The sequence below is a fragment of the Gracilinanus agilis genome, chromosome 2 (assembly GCF_016433145.1).
Source record: "Gracilinanus agilis isolate LMUSP501 chromosome 2, AgileGrace, whole genome shotgun sequence".
Classification (NCBI taxonomy): domain Eukaryota; kingdom Metazoa; phylum Chordata; class Mammalia; order Didelphimorphia; family Didelphidae; genus Gracilinanus; species Gracilinanus agilis.
The window spans coordinates 652,787,137-652,793,658 of NC_058131.1; the positions used below are offsets into that span (position 1 = coordinate 652,787,137).

Sequence of the window (6,522 nt, forward strand, 5' to 3'; positions counted from 1 at the left end):
AAGGTTGAGGTCAGTAAAGGAGCTTTATATCCAGCTTACTCTTTTCCTTCTGTTCAACCATGGTCCCAATTTGCAATCTGAGTAGATTATTTTCCCCAGATATACATAATATCGGGCAAGTTCTAAAGGATGTCTATCTAAATACATGGGGAAATCTGGTGGCTAAACATTCTTCAACTACTTGGTCTTTCCTGTGTGGATGTATGGGTGAAACTTTTTTGATTTTTTAAATTTAGTATTTAAAATTTAATTTTAATTACAAATATTTTCTAAGAGGTTCTGCAACATTCTACCACTTGTTGCAAGTCATCACAATGTTATCCATCTATAGAACCACACCACCCATCGGAAATCACTCTTTAAACTGGACACCCATTAGAGTGATGAACACCTTTGCCAAGTGTACATCTCCCAGTTTTTTTTGGCTTCCCTGATATTGGTTATCAGATGGTTGATAAATGGAGTTATTTCCATTGTTTTATCTTCCTAGGAATCCTGAATAATTTTGGTTTGTGAATCAGAAATATTTTGTTGTAACAAAACAACAGAGAATGTTTTGTTAGTAGAATTCTTTTTTGGGGGCAATCAACAACAATAAACACAACGGGATCTCATATTCTTTACATCTTTCAACAAATCATGAAATAGTAAAGATGTGATCCATTGTTGAATATGAAATGAGCTTGTCCCCTACCTATACCCTCATTGAGAATGTCCTTGATCCATATTTCTCTAGATGACCCCCAAAGATTTTGTATTATTAGGAGATTAGGTAAAGAGAATTACTGATGTTCTCTTACTCATCTTTTTCAATATTAATGAGGTCTAAGATTTTTTTTTCACATAGAGTCACATCTATAGATAACGTTCTCATTTCTAAGAATAGGAATGTTCATTAAAACTTGTTACTATCATCCTCTGCCTCTACTTTCACAAAGGACAAAGGGGTGAGCCTTATCTTACAGCAAGAGTTTAGTTAGATACCAGGAAAATTGTTTTTACATTAAAAGCCTGTAACAATCCTAATTGGCTTCAAAAGGCTTGTATAGATCTTCATCTCTAGAAATCAGCAACATTACAGAAAACGACTTCTCTTGTATGGCTTTTGTATGTATGGTGTAACCCACCTGGTACCAGGAAGCTGAACTAGGTGAACCCTAGGGGTTCTTTTCAGTTACAGGATTCTGTAAATCTTTGATACTGTGGCAGATACATCCTTTCCCAGGATCACCTCACATTTCAGCAAACATCAACAGGAAATCTGAGCTTTCATTTGGTCTGTGAGAGTTAAAGAGACAGAGAATGAGCTCAATTCATCATTCCCCACAGTGAGTCTGTGTTCAGTTGTGGCCCTAGATCTCAGGAAAGTGAGAATAACATGGAGCTGTCTCATCAAGTTTAGAGTTTGCTTGGGTTATGGGAAAAATCTCTTCGCTTCAATCACTACCTTCTAGCCATAGAGAATGTACCACCAGGACCAGAAAAGAGTTTCACTATTATAAGTGGGAAGAAAAAGGGGGGCTTTAAGACACATTAGACACTAGTGTTAGTATTCTGAGAGGATTTTAATAATAACCTAAATACTGGCAAAATTATTTCCAAAGGACATGCATTTCAGGTTTCTTGAAGGATGTTTATAATAAGCTGGAGAATTTCTCTTGTTGTCGTTAATGTGTTAGAATTGGCTTCAGTTAAATTTTACATGAAAAGGATATATTAACCTGCATAAAATATGTACATAATCTCGATTTAAAATTAAAAAGAAAAAAAAATTACCACCATTGCATACACACATACAATCCGTCGCCCTGAGTAAAAGCCTTGGGGGAGGAAAAAAAAAACAACAAAAAGCAAAACCCCAACAACTTTCTCGTATCAGATTGGTACCATTTCAGTCGAGATAAAAATTCTATGCTCCCCTTGATACACATGCATTTCCCATTATTGTCACTGGGAGTTATGTATGTCGATAGATGGGAGGGAGGCAGAGAGGCGAAGAATAGATGCTGAAATGTTGGAAGGGATAAGGATTCAAGAGGGGCTCATTGGGTGGAAGAGTCAGAAAAAAAGACAGAGGAAGAGTTTGATTCCATAAGCCACATGTGAATGGTGCCAAGTGGCTCTGAGCAGACTGTGACCTTTGAGTGGGAAAACTTTACTAAGGTGAGATAAGATTCTTAGGATCTGATGTGGCCAGGGCGGTAAGCTTTGCCCTCTTTTGGAATCAGAAGCAAAGAGGGGTTATATTTCCTTTAACCTTCTAAGAACTTTGGAATCTCACTGTACTTAGAAAGCACATTGGGTCAAACACTGAAGACCTACTAGGACCTCTGAAGTCATTGCCAAGTCATCCTGACATATTTCTAGGCAGTTACAAAAATCTGATGAGAGGCAGTCCTGCATCTTGGATAAAGTCTCAGGGTCACGAAGATTTGGGTTCAAGGTACTTACTACTTCAAGTCTCTTCTCTGACATGCAGTGTGGCTGTTTGACTTTGTGTCAAGTAATTTAATCTCCCAGTGCCTGAGGCATTTCTCTAATTTTCTATAAAATACAGAAAATTGCTAGACAATATTAGTAGACCGAAAAGCCATTGAAGGTTAAAACATTATTTTAATCTCATTAAAGATTTTTTCCAATTCAATAATCATTTCTTAAGTGCATTGTACACATAGTACTGGAGGATACAAAGAAAAAATAGTCCTTGCTCTCAAGTAGCTTACATTCTAATGAGGTTACGCAGACAAGTAAAAAGAATATCTTACAAAGTATTTTGGGGAGAGAGGTGAAATGGGGAACACTCTGAAGTGTCTGGCATAGTGCTTGGCTTATGATTGAGTATTTCTGTATAACAGCATAAGGTTAGATTAAAAATTATTAGCAGCTGACAATGGCCCCAGGTTGAGATGATAACAGTTCAAAATCATAAAGTAGTTTATTTAATTCTATAATATTTTATTGTTATTTCTAGTCTATATTGTTACCTTTTGATTCTTGAAGTATCAAAGCAATAATGTTCTTTTATTATACACCATGTTTCCTACCCCCATTTTGTCTTTTCCCACTTCCATCCCCAAGCTTACATAGCCATCATTTGTAACAAAGAAAAAGTTTTGCAAAACTGAGAGAAATAGTGTTTGTGTCTGAAATTATACGTACCATTTCACAATGGTAGTCCCCCATGTTGAGTACCTGGGACCTAGTAGGCACTCAAGAGAGGCATTCACATTTGTGTGTTTTAGGGAAGTCAGAGGAGGACTAGGACATCCTACTCCTGAATAAATGTTTGTTGGTTTAATTTTCTATGGGCAAAAAAAAAGACATTTTTTTCACCATTAGTTCTTCCGGACCAGGACTGGTCATTCCTTTACTACTCGGTGTTCTTTTGATCAATCCAACTCTCTGAAATAGTCAGTACAAATGTTATTATCCCCACTGAAGGGGATGATGGTAATTGAACGTAAGGGAACTTAACTGAATTTTTCTAACGTTTTGCAACTAGATTAACTAAGTGATGCAGTAAAGAGTGCCAGGCCTGGAGTCAGGAAGAATCATTTGCCTGAATTCAAATCCAGCCTCAGATACTTACTCTCTTTGTGACCCTGGCCGAGTCTTTTAACTGTTTGTCACAGTTCCTCATCTATAAAATGAGCTAGAGAAGGAAACAGCAAACTACTTCATTATATTTGCCAAGAAAATCCCAAATGATGCCACAAAGAGTTAGACACAACTGAAACGACTCAACAACCACCACAAAATGTGACTTGAATTAACTCTAGTGATCTTTTCCCTATACCAAGAGTTAGAGTATTTTTCTGCATAGGTTTCCTTTCTCCTTTTTGTTTCCTACTGATGTCTGGTATAAGGGCTCCTGTTCCAGCCTCCCATTTCCAGTGGGTGGAATTTTGTTAACTTATTTTCTCTTATTGAGAGTTTAGCTGCTGTGTTCAATGCACTGTTGGGAAATCATTTTTTTAAAAATTCTTTTTGCTATATTTTATTTTTGTAATCTCATGAAACAATATCATTTGTGCTCACATTTGATTTTTTAAAAACCTATTTAATTAAAAAAACTTCACTTTTGAGCATGGAGTATATGAGAGTTATTATTAAAAGACATTTTCTATCTCAAATAGAATTCACTAGAAATAAAACATAATTTGGGGAAAAAAAAGAACATTATGAACACATTTTGGTCCTTTAAAACAAATACTGGAAACCCAAGCAGTTCTTTTCTTGGCTAAATCCAAACTTTGAATAAATATTTCTCTTAATCTTGAAGTCATCACCTGATTTTTTGGCAAGTACATAAAGACAAGTGGCTTTCACTTATTTTTGACATATATGTTTAAAGATTTTAGAATGACTGATCAGTTATATGATCTAATGATCAAATCCTCTTCAGAGATATAGGCTTAGGTCTCTAAGGTTAAGTAATCTCTTTTTATACAAGCCCAGAACCTGCCACATGACTGGAAGGGACCTCCTTCTTCTGTGACCTCCATAGTACACACATATGTGAATGCCTCCCTTATGTGCTCATGTAGGAATATTTTGTCACATATCACGTGTTTCTGTATAAGCCTCATCTCCCTAACAAGACTAAAACCTGCTTGAGTGTATGGAATGTCATCCCGTTTATCCTTATCTCTTCCATTGTTTAACTGAATCAAATTGAAATATATTTGACAACAAGTAGTAATGGTGACTGTCAGTCTGAATTTGGAAAAATGGTGCACAATTAAAACATTATTTTATGTATTTCTCAGCCTTTGTTTTTTTTCAATTGCTAATCATGTTAAGATCATGTAAAATGAGTTTCTACTGTATAAATATAGACATAGATATAGATATCATTTAGGACAGTGCTCAATACTTACCATGATGCTCTGCACATAATAGGACCATTATGCACATTTTTTGACTTGCACATATGCGTTTATCAGCACTGGATGTTGACTCCAAAGTCTTGGGTTTGATTCTCAGCTTTTTTACTTCTTGCCAGGATGATTTCTTTGGACAGTGACTTCCCCTCCCTGGACCTCAGTTTCCTTGTCTATAAAATGAGGGGATTGGACAGCATGTTCCCACTCAGTTCTAGACCTATAACTCTATTATCTAAACTGGTCTTCTCAGTTGTAGAATTGAGACTCAGGAAGGTGAACTTGCAATAACATCATCCCAGAAGGCACAGAGAAGTGACGTCAAGGAGAGATATTTGAATCTCGACTCTCAACCCAGTGCTTTTATTTCATCACCAAATCATATTGCCTACTAGCTTGGCCACACGTGGAACACATGTCACGGCCAGGATTTGAATTGAAGGGATTCAATTTCAAAGCCAAGATTCTTGCTATGGTACCAAAATGCCTCTCTTGCCCCTTAACAGAAGTCCATAACAGGTTTAAATCATCATTTTAATTGAATTAAACCATTTAAGTCTTCATTATCATCTTCATCAGACTTGGCTCAAAGTAACTGTTGGTTATTTCTGGTGTTTACATGATATATGATCATGGGTTGAGGCCACTTAAAATCTTAAAAATTTAGTTTCCTCATCTCTGAAAAGAATAGCCAGCATTTAGAGAAATTTTAAGGAATGCAAAGTACTTCATATGTAGGCATGTGTGTAGGTGTATATTTATTTAATATAGGTTTGTAGATGTGTGTATATATTTATAAGTATGTGTATGTGTATATACTTATACATAAATATTATTGATATATACAGAGAAATATTTAGATATGGAAATATAAAGATATATAGATATAACTGATATACATATATTGGGTATGTTATATAGAGTCATCAATATACATATGCATGCCTGTAATATACACATGTATATAATCATACAGACATACACATGTGCAGAAATTCACACACATATATCAGCTAGAAGGTTCAGTGGAAAGACAGGAAGATCTGAATTCAAATCCAACCTCAGACATATAGTAGCTGTATGACCCTGGACAAGTCATTTCACTTTGCCTCATTTTTCTCATGTGCAAAATAAGCTGGAGATGAAAATGGCAAACCACTCTGGTATCTTTGCCAAAAAAAACCCTAAATGGCACCATGAAGAGTTGAACATAACTGAAACAAATGAACATGTATGTATGTGTATATATGCACATGTACATATGTATGGAATGCATGCATACACACATATATAAGTACACGAGTATGCACAGTCACACATGCATGTATACACAAATTTTATGTATAACTGTGTAATGGATTATTAAGTATAATTCTGTAATATGTACATATCTTATATAAGTCTATGATATTTTATTATACCTATGCACATGATGCATTTTACACATATAGGATATAGTGTACATATCAATATTATATTGTCAGGTGTGTTATATAATATATTAGCTAATATTTACAAACTGAAATATTAATATATTGATTATATGTTATATAAATTCCATTTATTAATATGTAATCAATATGTTTATTTTATATGTAATTATATATACATATATATGTATAAATTCTTTCCTCAAAAC

General features: G+C 34.9%; 1 protein-coding gene across 1 annotated transcript in view; it reads left to right on the forward strand.

The window, feature by feature from the left end:
• VSTM4 (V-set and transmembrane domain containing 4) overlaps positions 1-6,522 on the forward strand; it is a 122,684-nt gene that overhangs the window by 99,212 nt on the left and 16,950 nt on the right. The gene's annotated exons all lie outside the window — the stretch shown is intronic.